The sequence below is a fragment of the Cupressus sempervirens genome, chromosome 1, assembly GCF_028749045.1.
Source record: "Cupressus sempervirens isolate cs-2001-9-10 chromosome 1, ASM2874904v1, whole genome shotgun sequence".
In the NCBI taxonomy this organism is placed as follows: domain Eukaryota; kingdom Viridiplantae; phylum Streptophyta; class Pinopsida; order Cupressales; family Cupressaceae; genus Cupressus; species Cupressus sempervirens.
Window position 1 is genome coordinate 8086773 of NC_143118.1, and position 10554 is coordinate 8097326.

Genomic DNA, 10554 nt, shown 5'->3' on the forward strand with positions numbered 1-10554 from the left:
TAGCTTGATTTAGGATAGTTTGGTGCTATATCTTAATATTGATAGGGATTTAAATGCAAGTAGGGTTGTTTGGTGTTTTAATGGACCCAAAAACTTAGTAATAAGCCTTCCTCTCCATGTTTTATTGGTTTTGATCGAATTTGGTTATTTAGTATAGGGCATGCAAGAAGACAATATAGGGGATGCAAGAAGACATCCAAGGGAAAGTTTGGGGTTGAGTTGGTTCTAATGTTAATCTTGACAAATTGAAGAGAAGAGGTTTAAGTTAGGAATCCTCTTGAGTTAGGGTAATGAAGAGCCCTAATAGGATAGAGAAGTGGCCTAGAGAAGAACCTAAGGAAAACATGGTTGGTGAACGAAATTTGACATTACATCATGATGCTTTCAAAAGTAATTCCATTCCTATGACATCTTCAACAAAAGTAACCTTTGGTGCTTTGGCTCTACCAAGTTTTTTAGTTATTATACTATAGACATCTAAGAAAGTTTCAAAAATAATCCTTAACTTCTGATCCCATGTCTTGGAATTTGGAAGTGGGTCATAACCTAGATCCATAACACGTATTTCATCCAATAATTCTTCATATATATGCCACACTTCTTTTTCTTTCTTTGAGATTTCATATCATCATCATTTCTAATGATGTCTTTAGGGAAATCAAACTCATGATTTCCACTTAATGCCACTATTATATTATGAATTAACATATCATGAAAATCCCTTTATATCATTCAATATATTGAACTAATTATCAAATAATAAGGCTTGAGAAAATGGACTAACTTGATGTACCATCCTTTTGTTATTGCAAAATGATGAAAAATTATTAACTTTTGAAAGAAAGTTCCCTTACATGCCTTTGCTAGGAAATTAGTGTCTTGCAACATACCAATTTGCTTCATTACTTCAAGAAACCCAATCCTCAATGGAACATATCTTGGTTGTACAAAAGGTGTCCTTGAGAAACCATAAATTCTAATAACAGTTCTATGAGGGTAGAAGTAGATATCTCCCCTTTGATGGCACAAATTTGGTTCTACATCACAATCAATTGGTCTCAAAAATGTCTACAAGAAGTGGGTAAAATATCTAACAAACAACAAAATTCTTCTCCTAAGAGCAAAAGCAAACTGATTTTCAAACAATGTGAAACTGGGTTCACTCCAATCAACTGACAAGATAGATCACCATAACTTAACTAGTAATATATCATCACCCTTTCAAATGCCATATACACATGTTGCATAGAATAATCCCTATTATGGAACAAGATCATGTGGATGAGCAATGAATACCATATGAAATCTATTGATTTCCCCCCTATGTAAGGCTTCCATCCCCTCATTGATCCTTGCCTCTAGATATTTGGGAAAATTACAAATGATTGTGACACCATACTTCTGAATCCATAAGGCACAACTACTTGGTGGCTTTGTTGAATTTCCCCTTATTTGTCAATCCTAACACTTGATATAAGGCAGTATGTGTATTCAATAGAATGTCATTATAATGATTCACATTACCCATAGTGTATGAGATGGTTGTAGGAGTTAACTTAATTCTATTCACTTCTTTTATGAAAGGAGTTATCAAATTTTGTTGTAATTTAGACCAAGCTTGGTCAAATGCTTCTTTGAACATTTTAAAATCTATCTCATATGTTACATCTAAGGTAGAATGAAGGTCAAAGGCCTTTTTGATAGATTCAACATAAATTTTCAAAAGGACTTCTCTACTAAATCCCTAATTATTTGGGTGATTGGATCATAGTTTACTGCAAGCTCTAATAACTGATCAATGTCTAAGAAGAAAATATGAACTACCATTTTCCCTAGGTCATATTGTCATACATTATAAAAAGGAATTCCTAAATTTTCTTGGCAATAAAATTTCTTAAAAACTTCCAAACCCTTAATAGGCATGTTAGTGTCACAAACATTTCAAAATTTATCGTTTAATCTAGGTCAAACTTCATTCTTTACCTAATTTTCCATCCCTCTACAGGTTCGCTTCCCTCTTTGGATAATGCTAATTGGTCGATAAATTCATCTTATAGGTGCCTATACTCATAGTTGAATTTACTAGAATACTTCTTAGGTGACATTTTTACAGTTTAAGCTACTAGAGTGACTCAGTTTATAAGGGTTTGATAACAACACTAGGGTTTCAAGAATAATCAAACTACAAAAATTTAAAGATGTTTAATTCTTCACAAAATACAAATTTTTAATTTTCAGAGGGTACTCTCTTGCTTTCTTCACCTTTTTTGATGAAGATTTTTTTTGGGGGTCAAACTTTAGTGTGAAATTTCTTGTTGTAGTTGATCATAATTCTAGAGTATGGATGTGCCGAGGTGACAAATTCATATTGAATTATGAATTTTAACTCCCTTGAAATGGCATTACAACACTTTGTATGCAAAATAACTCCAATTTCTTGTATAGAACCTTTTCTTGTGTATTAGTACAAGATTTGAATATCCACAATTCATCTTCTTCTATTTTGCATCAGATGACTACTACTTTATTTTGACCTTCACTGACCATCTCGATCACCACCTAAGACTAGTTGTATAGCCAATGTGAATCAAGAATGATGTCTCATAATCTCCATTGAAAATTTTGTTCCTTTGAGAAGAGAAATCTAGGTGTTTGCATCTCAATTCTTCACTTTACAAATGTTAGAGCTTGTAAGAACATGAAGACAATCGATCTTCCCTTAAGATGATTCATCATAAGTAAATATTCATTCATCACACAATTATGTCCCAGCTATTGATTATAACCTTATACATAATATTAATGTTAATTAACTTGAATCCCTTTTGGTGCCAAAAGAAAACATGGAAGCATCTCAATTTTTCACCATAAAGGAGAGAGAAGTTCGTAGATAAGCGAGAGCCATTGATCTTCTTTTGTTTAATTGTTCCATCCATAGATGCATTTGGATCCACTAATAATTTCCAATGGCCTAGTAATATGTCAGGTCCTCATTGACTCCTTAGGTCCTACTGTCACAAAAGTTTACACCCTTGTCCAAAGTTTTTACCTAATGACAACCTTGTGAAACATGGAAACAACCTCCAAGCTATAGGACTTGAACTATGATGTTGGTCTTCAGAGAAGGCCAACTTCCTTTACTATCAGGGTGCACCTAATTACACTTGGAGAGGAAAAAGGAGAAGGAATGCATAAAAGAAAACTACCTAATCTAATCTAAAGGGGTGATGCACCAAAATAGAGTGTTGGACCTTATCTCTGCCCATAAATAAATAGTTAACCAATTATAACTTCAAAAAATACAGATTTAGACTTTTCTTAATTCAGCAAAAACACGTAGATTAGACAACAAAATAATGCTATAGGAAGAGACTTCACTTAATATCATTTAAATGCCAAAAGTAGATACAATCATGCAAATTGTAGAATATAGACAAAAGAGATTAACTAGAGGCAAGGAAATCTTTCATAGTGTATTAATGGCCAAAAGAGACTCAATAGAGGATTACAATGGCTTAGAGGCATGAGAAATTATAGTAGTAAGCATAGAAATGATATTAGAGAATCAAAAAAAGCTCAAGCCTTACAAAGATTACAAAATCTACCTTTATAGTTTAGACATAACTGAGATATTTCTAATTGAAGTTACTTCACAACCACTATCATTAAGTATTTTGAGAAAAATCAAGATTATTCAAACAACAAATTTGATTTGGTACACTTGTAGAGGCATGAAAAACATGGAAACCTTGACTGGAGTAAACCCTGAAGTGATGGAAATAATGCCAATCAATGCATAGTTGGGTAGATGGATAATTGGATGATGAGTGCATGCTCGTTTTGCATTTACTAGGCCTAGGGATGTTGAAAGCAATCTGTAGACAATAAAAAATCTGATCTTCCATTAAAGAGTTGTTTCATCTTCGCTATCAGCACGCCAAGTTGGATATATCAGCAAGTCAATTATATTCAATGCTCACCCTATACCTTGCTTGCAATTGTATTGGTTGAGGACCCTTTTCCTTTCTAGTTTAAACAAGTAAACATCATTATTATGGTCAATTTAAGGTTCTACGATCATACAATTGTTAACCTATCTTATGGTTAGGAACACCTTTAATAACCTCTATGTTCTTATGATTGCGACGATGATACGACAAACCTTTGTTCTCATACTCTTGGAAGACCTCTATAGTTGCACCTATGACCTTATAACAACCATATACCATAAGATCATGACCCTTCCTTATCACTTGTCATGACTATTTGCTTCTAGGATTCTATAATAATTGCATATCATAACATTGATAGGCTTAAGAATTAGCCCCATGATCATACGCTAGATCATAGAATGAAAATTTAGTGATGGCATTGTAATTCTGACTTCTCACATTTTCATGACCTAAAGAAAATGGAGGCCCACCATGTCAGAGGCTTGACTAGTGAAATGCTCGCTATACACCAACTCAGTCTTACTCATCACCTTGTCATGTTGCAGCCCACACAATAAAAATTGGCCCACAAATCCACATCACAGAAGGTTGGTTTTCCACATCCTACAATATTCTAACAAGAAATGAAATGCAAAAAAGTGATAGCCAATGATGATCCATCCATATGCCAACACACATCTACCACCTTAGCATGACTTTGCGTCCTTTTTGGCACTACCTTTTAACCTTGGTGGCCTGAACAGAAGAACAAATCCACATGTCCACATGTTAAAAATTACTTCTTCGCATTGTCAAAAACTCTGACAAAATATAGAATTTGAGAAACTGACACCCAATCAAACTGCCAATAGACACCAACATGTTAGCACAGTCAAAATGTGACCCACAAACAAGAAGCAAGGCCCCACCCTAGACATGTGGCAAAAGGTCACTTCTCTGTATTTGTTAAACACTAGGTAATTCCAAAATGTGGGAAAGCAACTACTGTAGATCTCTAGGAGATCTGATGGTGGGGAAGATGCAGCCCATGGAAAAGTAAATTTAGAATATGGAAATTAAATAAGGTTTTATTTCACATTTCCATGACATTGTTTAATATTAAAGTTGATTGTTTATCATTTGAATTCAAATGTGGCAATTTTGGTAGGAAGGAAACTTTGGCCAACAATACTAGTGACTTAGGGGGATGCAAGATAGATATGCATCGACTAGTAGTTGTACATCTATTGGGAAAAAAAGTTATCAAAATCATGAGAATCCACCCAAAAAAACCCTAAAATTATAGAAAAATGACCGAGGAACCTCAAAACTACTTCTCTGCAACTAAAAATGGGAACCAAAATCCTCTACAACCTTTGCAAAACATGTGCTCATGAACTTCTTAAAAATATGAAACCAAAGGAAGGAAAATGACCTAATTATATACATGAAATACTCACCTTTTTTAAGAATCAGGACTTAAGATATATTCCATTAACTGGAATAGGTAGAATTTCACCATTAGGTCTGCTTAATTGAAAAGTATTGATCTGTTTGTAGTTGATAACCACATTCTGACCACTCCATAGTGTATCAAATTTTGAGTGCCACCCTAGTTCCACCCTATCTGTATCCCATTTTAATATGAGATCACCTTCTCTAAAGATTCTGACCTTGGCCTTTCTAATCAAAGCTCTTTTTCATCTATTGCTAATGTGCTTTTAGGGTATGCATGGCCTATTTCCTTTTTTCTTCCAAATCCATCAGTTCTACCACTCTTATAAACATAATATCATTTTCCATTAGCCCCAATTGATGAGCCAATTCTAGAGATGAGAATTCTAATAAAATTGGAAGCCTTGCTTCCCTGCCATATACCAACATAAAGGGTGAATTTCCTTATGGCTCTCTTAGGCATTATTCTATCAGCCCATAGTGCTATCTTCAACTTTTGATACCAACATTTCTAGTTGTCCTCCATAGCCATTTTCATAATCCTAATTAGGTTTTTGTTAGATGACTTAGCCAAACCATTTCCTTGAGGATAGTAGTTTAAAGATGTGCTCAAGTAGATATTATGATCAACTACCCATGCACAAATATGAGCTCCTACAAAAGATTTTGCATTATCTGAAATAATTGTTAAAGGGGTACAAACCTAGTAATGATTCCATCAAGGAATTCAACAACTAAATATTATGTGGTATCCTTCAATGCAACTACCTTTGTCCATCTAGTAAAGTAGTTTGTAGTAGCTAGAATCCATTTGTGACCAAATCTAGAAGAGGGATTGATATGACCTATGAAATCCAATCTCCATTGTGAAAAATGTTGGTCTACTTGAATGGGATGAAGAGGAAGGGCTACAAGTCTTTTCTTACCAGAGAAGAAGGCACATTTTTCACACTTCCTCACATACTTATGACAATCATGGACCAAGGATGGCTAGTAGTAATCAACTCTCATGATCTTCATTATAGTTGTCCTTGCTGAAAAGTTTCCACCATCAGGACCATCATAAAGCTCTTTGATCATTCTTCAACTTGGTCTATATTAATGCATCTAAATAGGGCTCCATTGAAATCCCTCTTGAAAAGGATACCATCAACTATGGCATATAAAATTGATTGTAACCTATACTATCTCCTTTTAGTCTTTTCCAATCCCTGAGGATATCCATTTCCTAACAAGAAGGTCATCATGTCATCCATTCAATTCCTTGGATTATCATTTCTTGCTTCTTGCTGCTCTATCAATACCATAGCTACTTCCTTATCTAACTCTTGAGATGAGATCATCTATTTGCACAATCCCTTTCCTCTTACCAACTTGGTAACCTGGATATCAACATCATACTCCATTACCTTAGTGATCCATCTAACCCTCTTCTCACTAATAATTTTCTTAAAAGAAAGTCCTTCACACTTGTATGGGGTAACAAATGGATCTTTTTGTGTGATAGAGGGTGTCTAAATTTCTTCAAGGCTTTTATGACTACAAGGGCTTGCTTTTCTACATAACTGTGTTTGTCTACATATTCCTTTAGTCCTTCACTAAAGAAAGTAATGATTTTCTCCTCATTCTTATCATTTTCTTGACTAACCACCTAAAGTATAAAGAATGAAATCCTTTTCAAAATTTGGATTGATGAGAGTAGGAGCTGAGGCTATGGTTGTTTTGATCTCTTCAAAACTTACCTTTCCTTCCTTGGTCCATGAAAGACCATAGTTTTCTTAAGCATGAGTGTAAGAGGTTTCACCATGGTAGCTAAATTAGAGATAAAGCTCCTCACAAAATTTATTCTACCAAGGAAAATTTGCAAACCTTTCTTATGACTAGGAAGGGGAAGAGGAAGTATTACCTTTGTTCTTTCTAGATCAATGGTTAAACAATACTTTGATACAATTTGTCCTAATAATTTTCCTTGATTGGTGGCGAAGACACACTTTCTTGGATTAAGGGATACCTATACTCTCTACACCTTATGAACACTTGTTTGAGATGACCAAAATGATCTGCTACATTTTTTTAATATATCGTGATATCATCAAGGTAAACCAATACAAACCTTTCAATCATTTTTTTGAAGTCCATCTCCATTTCCTTTTGAAATGTGGCACCTGCATTTGTTAGCGCAAAAAGAATTTTACTATAAGCATAGGTGCCCCATTTGGTGGTAATGCAATCTTGTATCTATTAGACTCTTTTACCAGCACTTGATTGTAACTAGAGAATCCATCAAGAAATGAAAACCTCTCTGAACCATTGACCTTAGACAATATCTAGTCCATGGAAGGAAGGGAATGATGATCTTTAAGGGAAGCTTGGTTAAGATCCCTAAAATCCACACATAATCTAATTTCTCCATTCTTCTTCCTAACAGGGACAAGATTTGCTACCCATGATGAGTGCTTGATAGGAAAAATTATATTAGCCTCAATTAACTTGGATAGCTTTTTTCTCATTAATGGTTCAATCTTAGGATTCACTAGCCTCTATTTCTGCCTTACCAGTTTGATATTTTCTACCAAGTCTATGGTATGCTGAAAAAACTTGGGTCAAAACCCTGTAAATCATCATATGTCGAAGCAAATATATCATTAAATTCTTGACATAGATGAATGAAATTTTCTTGCTCAATTTTAGAACATACCTTCCCCATGTTTAAGGACTTTCCATCAACAACCACAACTGGTGTGATCATCTTGGTTAGCAGCTAGTTTCATGCCTCTATCTCATGCTTGGGTGTAAGGGTTGTAGACACTTTCTATGGTAATGAGACACTTAGGCAATTTTTTGGAACTGAGATTGATGATTTGATCTCCATATGAGTCATGCAACCTAGATTGGTTTTTCTCTAATAATTCTACCTCATTCTACAGGAAAATCACAATTTGTGCATCAGATTCAAACACTTGCCAATTGTGTTGTCAGAAATTGTAGGTCTAACTACCACTCTAGTTTGTTGCTTCTTCTCCTCCTCAAGATTCCTTGGCACATCATAAGATGCACCCATTTCTACAAGTCTATTAACATATCTATTTTCTTTTCTAGGGATGCTCTAAATGTTAAATACATTGAAACTTTCAAGCAGATCCCATACTCTATGTTTTTTGATTAAGAAAAAGAGGTTTTACAGGGATCTTGAAACCCAAAAGTTTTACATAATATCTAAAATAGAAATAAAAAGTAAATTCCAGCTAGTATGCATCTACTTATAAAAAGCCAAAACCAAAAGATAGGCCCACAGCTAGGAAATAAAAGCTAGTAACTCTAGATAAGGATGAAACAAAAAATGAAAACTAAAACTATTAGTTCTCCCTATCTAGAACTTGCAAAGTTTCTACAGCTTCATTGGCCCTCCGGTTGTCTACACCCTCTTGGTCCTGGTTCAGATCATCTGTCGATCCCCTAGTCTCTTTCTTTTCTCCCTCAGTTTTCCCAAAGTCCATACTGGCATTATCTTCTTTTTCCCCACCAAAACTAACTTCCTTTAGTGATTCACCCAAACTATTGATATTCTCATTCAAGGTGTTCAAAGTTGCAATAACCTGACTAGCTAGGTTCAATCCCATACTCTATGTTAATAAGACTTGAGCAAATCATTCTTAGTGATATTTTAATTTCTCACTTGATTTACCACCAATGCTTGATCTCCATATACACTTAAGGCTTGAATTCCTCTTTTTTGAGCAAGTAGAAGACCTTGGATCAAGGACTCATACTTAACCACATTATTGGTACAACTAAATTGGAGCCTTAAGGAGAAGTAGTACCTTACTTGTGCAAGAGAAATCAACATCACGCCTACCCCTGATCCATTCTTATTCCTAGATCCATCAAAGTACATACTCCATAGGCCATCTTCTTTGGTTTTCACAAGGTTAGGGACAACAACATCCTTTTCTAACACATAGTATGTACTAAAACTTATCTCAAGGGTTTCTGATATGAGATCAAATTGATATGTATTATCCCATTCATCTAAAAGAAAATTAGGTATCTCTATTAGAGAAGTGGAAGGCTCATTTACTATGTCATTCTTATCCATTTCTAGGATAGTGCAATTCATATTGATGAGATAATGGGTGTAGGGCTCAATATGATGCAGGGCTAGAGGCTCTACTTTGATTGAAGCCTTGGTTCCATATCTTTTTCTAAAAAAATCTATGACTAATAAGAAGATATGAAACTACCTATTTGGGCAGTGAGTCTCTTGATAGATAAATGGAAAAGTCTGGCTTGACCTTAGCAATTGATATATCTCGAGTTACAGTACAAACAGGGCATGCATGTAAGGCCATTTCAACATTCCTAAGGATCTCTATAGTCTTGACAGTACTAACATCCAACTATAATACATCTTTAACAATAGGCTCATATTTCATTCCTAAAGTATCAACAACACACCTAGGCATCACTAAACTACTAGCCCCATAGTCAGTCATGCAATTATGGACTAGCTTATCCCCCATACTTAGAGAAACATAAAATAGACGAGGTCTAACCTTTTTATTTTCTTCTACCTCCCTTGATGGTTGTACTAGGCTTGTGGCACCTTTCATGCTAGGTGGTTGATCCTTTGCTTCAATATTTTTTAATTCTAGTTGTAGTAGCCTCTTTTGCATGGGTATATTAGCAACAACATCCCACATGGAAATATTCATATTTGTCTTCTTCATTTTCTCTACCATACAAAATTAGGCATTAGGTGCTTTGATAGAAGCCTTAGGAACTACATGTGTAGGGGGTTGAGTTGGAATAACCTGGGGTTCATTCATATCTCCTCTTTTATTGTTATGTCTTTTTTGTTGAAGGGAATTGGCTTGATCATTTGTTGCTTGTACATGAGGCACTACATTTGATGTTGAAGCTTGATTAGGAGGAGGAGGGGTAGCATCTTCAATAGCTCTTCTTTGGCTCCTAGTGTTGTGAGCAATGGCGTTCTAGTTTACATTACAATGTTCCTCTACCTGGTGATTCATAAAGGAGCAATCATCCTACCTTTGCATATGTGAGGCATCTTTGGGTTGGTTTTCATTATATGACTACCTTGTTGTAGGCTCTTGAGTGGTCAAAGATAAATAGGATTCAACCTTTTGACACATACAATAGGCACATG